Source organism: Polyodon spathula, chromosome 10 (assembly GCF_017654505.1).
Source record: "Polyodon spathula isolate WHYD16114869_AA chromosome 10, ASM1765450v1, whole genome shotgun sequence".
NCBI classification, from domain to species: Eukaryota; Metazoa; Chordata; class Actinopteri; order Acipenseriformes; family Polyodontidae; genus Polyodon; species Polyodon spathula.
The window spans coordinates 29,996,198-30,011,901 of NC_054543.1; positions in this window are offsets into that span (position 1 = coordinate 29,996,198).

The following is a 15,704-nucleotide window of genomic DNA, read 5'->3' on the forward strand; positions in this document are numbered from 1 at the left end:
CACTTGATTAATGATTTTAGTTCTGCTTATTATGCTGTCGGAATAGTCAGTGTTAGAAAGACGTGGCAGGGTTGTTTATTTAATGTCTTTGCTTAAATTAAAATAAATGTGTCTCAATGACTCTTGGTCCCTAAGAAGTAAGATTGCTGCCATATTGTTTAAGGTTTCAGTACAGTCATAAATGAAAATCATTTAGAAGTGTATATGTAAATTATGCATAAAAGCAGTGAAAGTATACTGGAAGGCTTTAAATATCCAGTGAAACCTCTCTATAAAGGTGTGATAGAGGGTGTGGGTTATCCACTGACAGACAGGGAGAGACACAGAGGTGTGTTGAAAACAAAAGAAAACCATGTGACTGTGTTGAATGGATGGTGGATGACATCACAGAACCGGAAGGAAACAGCCACACAAGGCAGTAATGGAGTAATGAATGCGCTTCTTGCGCTTTTATTAAGAAAATAAAAAGTTTAAACAAAACAAAATACTTTTACAAAACAAAAGGGCACATTGGCCAAAACAAACAAACAGAACAAACAACTACCGTGCTGAGGTGTTTTAGCACCAGTAGAAATTGTTTTCTTTAGATTTTAATTCCTTCTCCTCTCTCTACTCCCATTATCAACTCATGAACACTCTTCACATTGCAGCCAAAGCTGCAGGTCTTTATAGTAGTGACTGTTAACCAGTTAAACAATCAGTAGCTGACAGTCATGCATTCTCACAATGTATTTTAAAAACACAAAAGAATAACAAAACAATAACAAATAATGGCGGATGGCACCTTACTCATCCTGCCAAACAAAAGCCTTGCACAGGGTCCTGGGCTGGAAACTGAGGCATTAATTGGCCCGCTGGTGACAATGTTGCCAATGACAGGCTTACATGCTTGCTCCTCCAGCCGGTGCAGTCCTGGCAGCGGAAAGGATGCCCATGGCAGCACCAAGGCTGACAGCAGGGTGACCCACTCCGGTAGTGGAAATGCTGCCAAGGGCCATGCTGGCAGCGATGTGGCATACTCCGCCAGCGGCCACAGCAAATACCCAGGGGTCAGCAGCAAATGACCTCCAGGGCAGGCATTCCCAGGCAATAGTGTAGGGGCAACCACAGGCGGTGACGAGCAGGCAGCCCTAGACATTGCAAGCGGTTGGTCAGGTGATATATGCCCGACCTTGCCAATGGCAAAGTACCACTCCTCCTCTTTTGAGGCAGATGTCCTGATCATGTGCCTGTAGTGATGGTGCAGCCTTCACTTGGATCCACTCCTTCGCAGTCTCCACCTCACCCCGATCGAAGGCCTGCACAAAAATGGGATCTTCACTCCCATATGTGTGCCCATACTCCAGGCAGACGATGCACAAAAAAATCCAGAGAAATAATTTTAAAAATGTACCCGCAGTACCATCTTCCTCCTGGCCTATGACCGTGGTGCTGTATCCCTCTTCTCATCACCATACTTGTGTAAAGGTGCAAAAGTATCATATCTTAAAAGTACTCAAGTATCAGAAGTAAAAAGTAGCCGCCCTTAAATTCTACCCATGGAAATCCACCTGAAAAAACAACCCTGTCCTGCAGACCTCCAGTATGTATTCACTTCTGGTATTATTGACCTTTTCCTGCTTGACAGAAGAAAATCTCCATTCTTTGTACACATGCTGTGAATGTAATGTCTATTTCCTAGCTGTCCTTACTGTATATATTTAAAATTTAGAATAGCAATTTTTTTGTGTGTGTATGTGTTAATCAGCGGCTACAGCAACTACTCTATACTTTTATTCACAAGTTGTAAAACAAACAGAAGCAGATTGACATTCAATAACTTTATTTCAATGGATCACCAGCAACACAGACTCGGTACATGTTCTCTGACAGCACTTTGAATAAACTATATAAATACAACAGCACAATTACCAATAACACATTAAAAAAAGTAGCTTAACAGTAAATGCTGATATTTAGCTGGCTGTACAAATATGCACTCAAGTCCTATTTTTTTTTTTTTAAAGTTATCGATAACAAACACTTCACAGAGTACGAACAGCTGCATGTAAGTAGAATATTTTTATTAAATACGGTACTGTATTAAATTGTTATTTACGCCGCAACTGGAAGTAGCCTACAGGGTCCACCGCTTGGATTAAACCAAAGAGCCTGAACAGCCCTCGGATGCATGAAGTGGGCATTACCACACGATTAAGCCCGCTCCTTGTGGTTCAAATGCGTAATTTAAATCTCAAATCAGGAATGGAAATTTTCTTTTCTTTAAGTCCTTTATCCATAAATAAAACACAATTCATGAAACAATTCTAGGATCAAATGTTAAAAATGTAAAATTGTTTTTAAACTGCTTGTAGATTCCTGTTACTCTTATAAACTACTAGTGCATCCTCCGCAGCTAAAAATTGTGTTTGTTGATTGGTTATTTTAAAAATCAGAGGTCTCTGGCTGGGCATCAACATAGTATGTCATCATCAAAGCAAGCAGCCACTTTGCGCATGCGACTCTGCTTTACCCAGTCAGAATCCTGGCCAGTGCAAGAGTCAGTGTGCTGAAAGAACGAGTAATGAGATGCTTCTGGGAAATGTAGTGGAGTAAAAAGTACAGTATTTTCAAAATAAACGTACTTGAGTAAAAGTACAAGTATCCCAAAAATAAAGTACTTAAGTACAGATCCCCAAAACAAATACTTAAGTACTGTAACAAAGTATTTCTACTTTGTTACTTTCCACCCCTGTCCACTGCACACTCTGCTCTCTACACCAGGCCATTGCACACTGCTGGTGGTAGTCTACAGCACACTGTTACAGATCACTGCTTCAGCAGATCTCTGCTCTCAAGCTCCCACCTCCATCCACCATCATTCTCTTTCTATACAGATTTGCCACAATATTATAGAAGGTCATCAGATTTCAGCAGTTGGTTCTCGCTGCAGCTCCAGCACCTCTCAAAGTTACCTAGTGTTCCTTTCGTCAAGCAGCTAGAAATGACATGTCCACTGCCCTAGCTCCATCAACATGAGCAGGCAACTCTACAGGCTGGTCTTCTTTCTGCACAAAAATAAATAAATCAGCGAATCATGACTGGATCTTAGCTTTATCGTCCACGTACGAGACATTCTACACCTCTCTGCTTCTTCAATCAAGTCTTGCATCTCCGGAATCAGTTCTGTTACCATCTTATGTCAGAGTCCTCTTCGATCCTTCTGGTCAGCAATCCGCCTGACGTTCCACACATATCCACTCCTACTTTCCCATATCAACCTCTTCGAAGATCTCCTCATGGAAATCATGTTGCTTAACTGTTTTCTTTGGATTCCTTAGATGCTCCAAATATACAGTCTATATAAGAGCTTATTCTACCTACACAACTGCCGCTCAGCAGAGCGTGTCGTGGGCTCTGCCGAGCCAATCTATCTTATGTGTTTCTGGTTCCTGACTTAGTTATATCATGTTGCATCAAAATTATATGTAGTAATGTGATATGTAGTTGGTAGTTTACAGCATGTTGATCTTATTACAGAGGTAAGAGCGCTTTGTATCTCTGGGAATGCAGACGGTGGACTTAATTCTTATTTTTGAAGGTAACGTTACATTGCTGTCAAAAGGAGCAAATCTGGACTGTAGAAAGTAGCCTTTGTTGCAATATGATCTTAATACTGAAGTGACCTTAATGTTTTACAATGTGGCCATCACTGGCTTGCGATCCTGTCTCCATCAAACAATGTTTCTTTTTTTGTAAAACAGCACACAGATACCCATTATTTTCTCAAGCGAGATACAGTTTTTAATATTTTAGTCCCAAAGGCCAGGTGTGTGCATCTAAAAATAAATTGTGCATATAAATTAGGTTGGAGTGTCATTGTTATTTAAGTTTTAGCAATTAAGAATACTATTGCCTCATTTCCTTTGTATTTTAAGAGGTAGTTCGATTAACATAAAAAAAAATAAAAATCCTGATCCTGGTTTTATTATACTGGCAACATTCCCTGATCTAAATATAAAAAGACATTTACTTCATAGAGCAGCAGAAATTAAAATCAGAACAAGAAAGTATTTTTTGGCATGTATAAATATTCATTTTACCAATTGTTTTTAGAATAATACCATACTTCAGGCTGTATAAGTCATCTAGAATGACAAAAAAATACATTGAATATTGTGTTTTTAATTATGTTATTATAAGATATAAATAATATTTTTATTAATATATGTCATCATTATTGGATGTAAACCCTATCTACTGTATACAGGTTCAATAAACTGTAACAAATAGATACAGCATGAATGATAAATATCATTATTTTATTTTTATTTTCTCCTTAGTGTATATGCATTTATGCAGTTCTTATGAGTTGTTCTAGTTGCCTGTCATAAACCTATACAATGTATGCTAGATCAACCAAAGTGCCTTTTATATAAGTAAGCACTAGTACCATATGCTTCACAGCAGTGTATCAGCAGCTAAACTAAAGGTGAACTTGTACAAATCACTACATAGTGCTGGTTCTTACTTCTTTGGCTGATCTACAGCTACTCTATGGCCAAAGGTTTAGCATCACCTAGAATTTTAGGATTCAGACATAATTTAAAAAAATAATAATACCTACATGAACATAATTTAGGTATTATATTTAACATTATGTAATCAAATAAACTACAGAATGATATTGCAAAAGTCTACCAGAAGCCGTAATAGTAGTACAGTATTTCATGTTAGACTTAGGAATCTTTTTTTCTGTCAGTTTTTCACTAAGGAAAACTACAAAGCAGTATGTAATTCAATATGTTAACGTAACATTATTCAGCAGGTTTTATTCAACTTTATGAAGCAAAATGAGTTAATTCTATAGAGTGATGCAAATCTTACATGCAGTATATCTAGGCAACTAGCGCCAAAGAGTAGCTGCTCAGATGAAACCATCGTAATAGGCAATGCAATCATTGACAAAAAGTATTTGATATCCTCAGTACTTACTGGTATACTTTAAGAAAAAAGACTACCCATTACCGAAAAATCTCTGGTGCCAGTACTAACTAGTAAGCCTGAATTATGAACAAAAGCATTTCTGCATATGAAAAAATAAGACTAAACAAAAATTGCACAAGATTGAAATTCAACAGCGGGAACCTTCAGGAGCTATTAAAATCAATTTGAAATATAAATCTTCTATGTGATTCAATTAGCAGTCAGTTCAAAAGTGACTAAGGACACCTTTCCTTAATTGAGAATACACTCACTAGACACACAACACGAATGGATAAATTGAGAGAGACTTCTAGGCAGAACATTTGACACTGAATTTACTATGTTTCTTTTAGTATTTCTAAATGGAGCACAATTGATTAGTTATAGTATAGTTATAGTTATGGATTGTTGCAGGAGGGGAATGCGCCTGACTAAAAATTGAGAAATGTGTTCCCAGCTGAGTTATGATTTTTGGAAAAAAATAAAATAAATAAATATCAGTATTTTAACAGATGTATGCTGCAATATGGAAATCACAGGCTATAGCAAAGGTAGCATTTTTGCAGGGTGTTCTGTAACCCTTTTAAAGTTAAATCCTGTATTCCAATCTCAAAATGCACTTTAGTTGAATTTTCATGTATGCAAAGGTAGTGCACCAGCATCTTGAGCGTGGCTGTTGTTGGTTGTCCAGCTACAGGTTCTTCATCCGGACTTCCCTCAAAATGACTCATCTAACCCTATGCAATCTTGAACCAGTGAGTCTGCAGCATAGAACTCTCCATCTGAAAACCATTCAGGTAAATGGATATAGGGCCCGATCTTCAATCTTCACGCAATCCCCTCGCTAAATTTGTGCCTCGCAAAAAAATTAGTGCTTTGGCACAAAATGAGAGATATTCCAAAACGGCACTAAGCAGTTGCGAGACATTAAGGAATATAGCAGTTTTTTGAGCAATTCGCACATCTGTTTGTGTTTCGCAAAACCGTCTGCGCATTCACTACCAATATAGCAACTGCACACAACAGTCAAGCGAAAATGTAGAATGATGGACAGTCACTATTAGCAATGAGATTCCCCCGATAAGCTGCTATCATTGATGTCGCCACAGTATGTACCGATATGACAGCAGACAAGACCACAGCTGGGCGCCAACTTTTCAAATAAATAAACTGATAACGCCACTGTTTTATTGAATACGGACAGTGTTATATCACAAGGAAATACTATGTAGGTTTCTTTAAAGGCCAGCTGATCTGATATAGTTGTATGTTTTTGAAGTAACATTTTTTAAAAAAGGCTTTCGATACTGTCTCTCTTTTTTTTCTAAATTATTTTTTTTAATATAAGTCACCTATTTGTACATCATGATTAAGCCCAGTTTGTAAGGTTTTGAGTGTCGCCGGAATGGATTTTTTTCATTATGACATTTTTTTTGTTTTTTTTGTAAGAATAATAATTCTAAATACACCCCTAAAATGTTAATTTTAGCCTACTATGATTTCTCAATAAATGAAGTGTCTCTGTAAAATTAGCAACATCGACATTCAGCAGACTGGATAGCTGCATAAACAGCCAGAAATTACAGTTAACAGAGCTGTTTGTCCCACCTCAGCTAACTTATGAATGGACTGCTTCAGAGAAAATACAGGTCTTTGATTGGTTGATTGCATCACTGGTCTGGCATTAGGAAAACATTAGCATGTCTTTCACAGCCTTTTGCCCTGATGGTGATTGGCTCTCATAAGTGCAGCTGCTCACCCCTACACCCGTAATACACAGCAATCTATGGAATAGATTAATAAAGCGACAGGCCACAAGATGGGTGTATGACGTATTTATTCAATTAATTTCAGATGTGTGACAACACACAGCAAAGATAACAGGCAAAACCCCCCTCCCCTCTTCATCCTTCTCTCAATCTTCATTTCCAGTGCATGTTTCCACACTCGTTTTGGAAACAAAAAAAAAGAGGTTTATTGCTTGTATTTTTTTGCTGCAAATTGACTATGGTGATGCAGTATATAGGTTTGCATCACCATCAACTTTAGGTAAACTGGACTCGCTATATCATGCAGCATTGAGGTACAATACAAATACAAGATTTAATACTCATTATTATATATTCATTATATTATTGTATATATACGATTTGGTAGGCTGGACTTCTTTGCTTTACGCAGGTTGACGCATTGGTATATTCTGGTATATAAGGCTATTCAATGTAAATTATATGAAATATACTTATTTAAATGAATACCTTATAGCTTCCCATAGTAACCATAGCCTCAGATCTCATTCTTTTTTGCATTTTAAAATCCCAAATGTGCGTACTGAGGCTGGTAAAGGATCCTTTGCTTATTATGCCCCATGGTCCTGGAATGAGTTCCAGTCCAAACTAAAGCTGCAGACCCAGATATCTTTATTGCAATTTAAGTGTAAACTGCATGATCTCGTGACTGAGAGTTGTAATTGTTTTAAATAGTTGACTACTTTTGTGTATTTTGATTATTGTTTAAAATGTGATTTGCCTGTGTCTTAATTGTATTTTATTGTGTACTTGTTCTCCGATTGACTTGCTGCTACCTGCTTGGCTAGGTCTAACTCGTAAAAGAGGCTTTAATCTCAATGTGACTACAAGGAAAATAATAAATATATATATATATATATATATATATATATATATATATATATATATATATATATATATATATATATATATATATATATATATCCTGGTATTGACTGTTGATCTACTAAAAAGCAAAAAAAAAAAGGAAGATATTGCATAGTCGGCAACCAGTTTGAGGTCATACAAGTACTAATTTACTTGTGCACAGTTTTTGCAAACGCTTTGTTGGGCACAAAAATCGTCATCTTATATATTGGAGATTATAAAACGATGACTTGTGTGTCTAGAAAAAAAAAAAACAGGTTTTCTGAATAAGATGTCTAGAAGGGCTAGTATTCCAATAGTATCCTAATACTAAGTCGGTATTCCGTATCACGTTTTTGGAATACTGGTATCAAGAATATGGACGGATTCATTCGGAATACCCTGTTTACATGGCATGGAATAGCTATTCAAATTTCCCACTATTCCGAATACAACTGGAATCCTGCTAGATCAGGACAACTGGATTATGATGCGCAAAAGGATGTTTTGAATATGGCAACTTGGCACAATTCCAGCACAATGGCCATTTGCAACACACATACCCCTCTGCGCGGAGCGCAAACCTTTCGAAGATCGGGCCCATAGTATATCTTTATTGCTTACCAGTCACACAGCCAGGTAGATAATATTATAAAAATATCTTGTTCACCTCAATAAACCTGATTAGTTCCTTCTGTAGGTTTGCCATTGGATATATCTACAGTATTTTTGCCATTTACACAAGTTTTCGTTTGTTTGTTTGTTTACAATTTTTTTACATTAGCATGTGTTAAATTATCGTGTTTTCCTACTCTTTTTTTATACTATATTCACATTTATCTCTGTACAGCTTTGTTTCAAGTGCATGACTGCTTTAAAATCAGCTAGAATACTCAATGGCCCTTGGTGCATTCTTTGTTAGTTTCTTTTCTGACAGTTCTAATTTACGCTTTAGTCTCAAGTACTTTCAATGGTGAGTGAGACAGATTGCCTGGTCTTCCAGTTTGATGCTTTTCGCACCTTAAGTGTTTATTCATATGTTAACAAGGAGGGCAGATTGACTCTTGCCAATGAATAAATGAAAATCAAATTATATGATAACTCTCATGGCTATTTACACACTAGATCCATCCAGTCATTTATCTGCTATCATCTGGAAATGCTGTACTTCAATTGATTGTACACTGGACGACAGCTTTAAATAACTTCACTGTTGCATTAGTCAGATGTCTCCCTACATGAAATATTGGTTTCTGTCCCTTTTTATGGTACATAACAACAGAGCTAAATCATCACTCATGTACGACAGTCAGAGAATTGGAGTTCAAGGTGCAACTTTTGTTAAATTATTTTTGTATGGATAATTTCATATCTGAAATTTGGATAAAGAAACGAGAGCAGCGTGCAGGGGACCGTAGTCAGATATCATTGATCTTGTCTGCGGTTTAAATGGTTAAAGAATTCTATTCAAAGTTCATAACAAACTCACTTTGTATCTATTTGAGCATAATCAAGATTTCTCAAAGGTTTTGCTGCATAGAATAATAAATTATATTAATTTAAAAAAAAAAAAAGTATAATTTCATCCTTCAACTGGCACAGCAATACAAAATCCAGCCAGACTGACTGAAAACTGTCCAGATGGCAAATTTAGGAACAATCTGTTTTTTGATTAAGTCAAGTGCACAGTTTAACTGGAAAAGCTATGGAAAAAAGCAAGAAACAGACACACAGAATCATATTGTAAACCTAACATGAATGCAGGATACTGTAGTTTTATGTACATGTAACTGAAAGAATTCATTAAAACTGTTCTAGATTTTGATATTTTCTGTGTACATGGTATACATGTGTGGACTGACAAGATGGTAATTAATAAAAAATGAAAATAGTAATGTGTCCATCTGCCTGGAACACTTGTGGTGTTATACTTAGATTGATTGCTGTAGCTCTGCTAACAGAGACAAATTGTATGTGATTCACAGCAAACGGGTACAAAGCAAAGAGGAACTATCAATCTAATTAGTTGTCAGTGAGATCAATGTCAGAAATACCTTGGTTAAAATGACCCAGTCATCCTCCCCATCATCCTCCACAAGTGTAATTTTCTTTAACATTTTTTTTTTATAAAGTGATGTCTATAAAAACAATCCAGAATAGGTTTATGGCAGTACTACAGCTGGTATATATGGCTTATGGGTGTTTGTTTTGTATTGTTTTGTTTGACTATTTTATTTTAGAGTGGCAACTATTTTACCCCAGTTGTCCAGTTATGTTCCCTCACCGCAGCAGAAACAGGTCCTGTCAATTTTGCCCCCTCTAATCTGTGGGAGTGCCAGAGCCAATGCAACACAGGATGAACAGTGAAGATCAACATCTGTGCTATGAACATGTGTTCCTGAGTGTATGACTAGCCCTGCATACCTTGAGAATGTGCCTTTACTAGTAGTTGAGCCACTCAATGATGCATGTTCTCCAGTAGATGTTTTAAGAGCAGCATGGGAAGCAGTCAGGTTGACCAATGTAACAAAAAGTGCCAGGCTTCCATGAGCAGTAAAGAGCCTTGTCTCAGCTCAAGGGATCAGAATTCTAAGGGACTTAAGGAAATAAAGCATGGGGGGCACTATATGTTTTGAACCAACATGGAGGGCAGGGAGAAAGCTATTTTGTTGTACCTTCCGAAATGCATAAAAAATGTACAAAGGTTCGACGGCACTATGATTAAAGACAATGACCAAGACTTCTAAAATGCACCTGCCAAATAATTTTCCTATTTTCCTGTGGCAGGATATCCCCGCCCCTGTGCCTATTTTGTGTTTTGTTTGGTGTGTTATTGTTTCTATGTATGTAGTAGTGCACGGAGTGTGGGTTATGTTGCACAGGTGATTTCAAATGTATATTTGTATTTAGGGACAGGCATTGCACAATCACTTCACGTGCAGAGTAAAGTGTGTATTTGTATGTGGGCACAGGGATTGCACAAATTAGTTAATGTGCAGACTGTGCTGGGATTCACGTGAATGATTAATTAGCAGTTGAGTCCCGGCACAGCTGTATATATAGAGGCACGAATCACTCACTCAGTGTTAGGTGCGTTCAGGGAGAATGAATGGGAGAGAGTCAGGAGGAATAAGAATAAAATAATAGCAATTGCTACGTGTGCTGGCTCTACACCAGATCACTACTTGTTATCGGTTTGTGTTTTGTCTAAGTATTTGTTTTACAATAAACTGGCACACCAGTCCTGTGTGTCTGTCTTCCTGGTCTGACGTCACAACAAGACATCCTGGTCACAGTTCCTTTTAGTATGACTAGCTCATAAAGAGATGAAAATGACTATAAAGAGAGTACAGGATTGGGGAATCGATTTTAAAGCCATGAAGCAACTTTTTCTGAATGTCCCATTTTCAAACTATTTTCACCAAGCTCTTAATCAAAATTGTTGTGATGTTGTTACCTTAACTTCACCTTGACATCTTACTTCAAAGTTGCCTTTGGTTTCACAGGCCTGAGACTACAGATTTAAGGTAAGTATACTTAGAATATTACATTTAAAAAGGTATAAAACCTAATTCACTCCTGTATCCATTCCCTAGGATTTATTTGAGCAATAACGTCTTCAGGTTTTAGGAGCCTTCCATTATTGCTATTTTGAGCTGCATAAGTGCTTTATGTAATTGATTTATTTGAAACTCATTTTGTAATACGCAACTAAATTGCAAGAAAGTGAACCTATGGCCTTAGCTGTTATCTAATGGTGCTAGGAAAATCTATTAGGAATTCTAAATTCAAGCTGATATTTCATAACATCATTTTACTTACCTCGTCCAATGGCCTGGCATGTTTTTAAAGCATGACATGTAATTCCCCCCCACCCCCACCCCCCCAAGAATTCAGCCAGTAATGGCACTAAGGATTCTGTCCTGTTCAAGCCTGCACTCCATGATGGTTAGCATTACATTACAGATGCTGATCAATCCCCAATGTATCATGCAAGTTGTTACCTATTATAGAACCAATCCTTATAACACACCCATAGGAATGACTATTTCACCATAGGAGGCTGTATGGTCCAGTGGTTAAAGAAACAAACTTGTAACCAGGAGGTACCCCGTTCAAATCTTGGTTCAATCCTACTGACTCAGTGTGTGACCCAGAGCAAGTCCCTTAACTTCCTTGTGCTCCATCTTTTGGGTGAGACGTTTTTGTAAGTGACTCTACAGCTGATGCATAGTTCACACACCCTAGTCTTGTATCTTGTAAAGTGCTTTGTGATGGTGGTCCACTATGAAATGAGCTATATAAAGATTATTATTATGATGGAAAGACTGCCAAACACAGGGATAGTGGCTTTTCACTAAGGTTTAGTTGCTGCAATTGATCGTTTGTGTACAGCTAGATTGGGTTCAGGAGTAAAGACAGGTATCATATTTCATAAGGTCTTTTTTCAACAAGGTTTAAGTGAATTTACAAAATCAGTATTTTAAATACTCTATCCTGATTGGTCAAAACAGGTCACATGGGGGTGTTGATATTGTAGCATATCACCATGGGTTAGCACTTCTTTTCACAAAGGGGCAAATCACTGGTAGATATCCATACATCACTAGAATTCTGTGAGGGGAAAAAAACAGCAGACATATTGAAATTTATTGCGATAAACATGAATGATGAGATTTATGTAGATGTTGACCTTTTGGGAAACCTAAGTGTACATGAGATATTGAATTAGTCTGAATCGGACACCAGTGATACATTAAGTAGTGAAAAAAGGCAAAAGTATTCAAATCAATTCAAAACTCACCATTCTGATCGCTCTGCTGCTTCTCTCTGAATGAACTACAGTGTTTCCCTATCCCGTTCTGAAAATAAACAGTTTAAAAATATGTATATCTTAAACTTTCAGCTTTTTAAAAAATATTTAGATAACTCTTAAAAAAGGCTTTACTGGTTAAATAGATGTTTTGTTGATGCTGCCCCCGTCTCTGTGCGTTCATCTCTGGTCTGTTGCATCTCCTATGCTGCCTGTTGCCACAGGTCCCACCCCCTATATAGCTGTGTGGTCTGATGCAGAGTATTTATAAATGCATCTCGACATAAATGTCGAGATGCATGTGTCCTGGTATGATGGAATCATCTCTTCTGCTGTGCCTTGCATTGTTTTAAATTGTTTCTTAACAGTGACCCAGTAATTCTCCACGTTGTCTAGCCGTAAACTGCAAAATTAATATGAAAATTAACCGGGTATTCCATGCAAATAACAGCTTTCTCGCCACTTTGAAGCGGTAGCTCAAATCTGGTATGGATACCTGACTACCCCGAATAACAAAGTACGATTAAAAAAAAAAAAAAAAAAAGCTGTCTCATTGATACTGTTGCAGGTCTTGTGAGGAAGGGTCAGCGTGATTTAAAGGCAGACTCATTTGTGCTGTGTCATGATGAAAATGGGCAGTAATATTTTACTTTAAAATGTAATGAACAAACCAAGAATTACAAGAAGTATAAGGAATCAAATACAAAAAAACTATACAGCTTTGCCTTGTGACTTACAACGTATCAGGGGCATGGTGATCTTAGAGTATATCACACACTCTGTCTTGCTTTATTGCTTACATAGATCATACATTTAATGGAGAAGTCTGATTATATTGTACAATCCATTAGCCTATATCTGCAGCTGAACCTCAAGAAACTTCAAATTAGGAAAGGCATACATTAGCAATGAAGGGCAGTGCAATTAGACACAGTGAAAGTATCTGAAAAACATGGCATACTTATGAAAGACGGTTTACAGTGCTTATTGAAGCTTGACCATGTTTAAAATTTAAATGTACTGCCATATTCGGAAAGTCTTAGCGTGCATGCAATTGCGTCAAGCAAATGTTTGCTCGCATTGAAAAAGGAAACGTTAACACAGTTGCTGGTTATTAATTGCCATAAATATAATGTCTTAACAGTGGTACCCCTATCAGAAACAATTGCAATACTGAAAATTGTACAAAATTGCCTCATTAACTTCAACTATGGGGATTCCAAATCCAGTATATGCTGTTATAAACCAGATAGTAAAGGCTGTCACTATACTACAGAGCAAATTACCAATGTCCCACCTGACCTGTTAATAAAAATGACCAGGGGCTGTTGCATAATGGTGTTTTAATGAGTTATCCAGATAACTTCCAGGTTTAATTGTGAAAGTCAGACTTATACCGTTGCAAAAAAACGAAATAATAATAACTCGGTCTTAAATCCATGGTAACTTATCGCGATTAAACAGACCTGCTCCAGAGCGGGATAACTAGATTAATCCTGACTTTTTTTTTCTTCTTCTTTTTCTTTTTTTATTTAGTTGTCTCCAATTTTTTACCCCAGTTTTCTCCCCAGTTTAGCGTGCCCAATTATGATCTGTATCCTCGGCTCACCGCTCGCAAACCCCCCCTGCCAACTAGGGGAATGGCGGCTAGGGCACGTATCCACAGAAACCTGCTGCTGCCAATCCATCATTTTTCGCACTGCGGATCCACAGCGAGGCCACCAGACCTATAGTGCCGGAGGAAAACGCACATCTGGCAGCTCCACTGCAGAACCACAGGCACCCTATCGGCCACAGCGGTCACTGATGTGCAGTGAGCTCTGGATTCCCCTGCTGACCTAAGCCCTCCCTACCCGGGCAGGGCTCGGCCAATTGTGCACCACCCCTTAGCAACTCCCAGTCATGGTCGGCTCTGACATAGCCTGAACTTGAACCTGCGATCCTGCACTCCATGTGGAGCGCGTTTACTGGATGCAGCACTCAGGAGCCCCCATTAATCCTGACTTTTAAAACTGAAAAGGAGCAGTGGATGTTGGTGCTACAATTATAAGAAGGGCTTTTCGTCGGGAGAGGGTGTTCAGTGATTGTCAAGATCCACTGAATAATCCAGATTCTACCCTGTATGAGCGATACCGTTTCTCTAGGGACGATATCCTGTATTTGGCAGGTCTCCTAAGACACTCCCTTGAACAACAAACCTGACAGAACAGAGCCCTTAGCCCTTACTCATATACAGGTGCTCTCCATAGGCCTAAGGTTTATGGCTGTGGAACATTTTTGTATACAGTCGGCGATGCCAAGAATCTTAATAAGGCAACATGAACATTAACTATATATAGTTTTATATTTAACTAAGAGCTCACCAGTCTGAATTATATTTGTATATTTCAGCTTGACCTGTTGCCATGTTCTCCTGACACCTGTTGGATTTGACCTTTACAAAAACAAAAACATAATGCTTTCCATCAGTCTCTCTTTGTAACAAAGTTAACACAGCTATGATGAAGTTAATTCCATCTGATTGTGTTGCTTAAAAGCATCACTCATATAACTTAGCAAGTGAAATAAAAAAATAAAAAATACTTAGCCTATGCAATGTTGGAGTAATGTAGATTTACTCTCCGTGATATGTGTCTATAAATTATGACTTTGCAGTTTACGGCTAGACAGCGTGGAGAATTACTGGGCCAGTGTTAAGAAATATAAAAATAAAGTTGGGATATGTGATTTTGTGCTTACTGGGGATACGGTATACGTATACATTGACAGCGTCTGCTATAGCATGCCAGGCTGCCTCCCTGCCTTTATTGGCATTGGCAGTGTTTTATTTATTTTTTTGTTGCTAATAATATATATTTTACTTGCTCATATTTAGAAATTAAAATTTGCTGCTCGGAGGCAGTATAAAAAACTTGCTTTTCCTTTCTTCTCCATTTTCTTTTTCAACTACTGTGTAATAAATGTTACCATGAAAACATACACACGAGCGCTATGGAAACTATGTCAACTGTTGGTTCCACGCACACACATAGAAACATTAACCCGGCTTAAATTATCTGGATTAATTTAAACTCGATCTACGTTCTTGGAACTGAATTAGCGTGTTAAATTATATCCTGTTAATTCAAACCAGAGAATTTAAACTAATCTGTTCAATAAGTAAGGTTAGGAGTTAGAATATACAGTACATTCTTAGTCAAGTCCTCGTTGGAAACTATTATCAGGAACTACACTTATAATTGTGTAGATCTCTCCCTGAGAATGTCAATAAC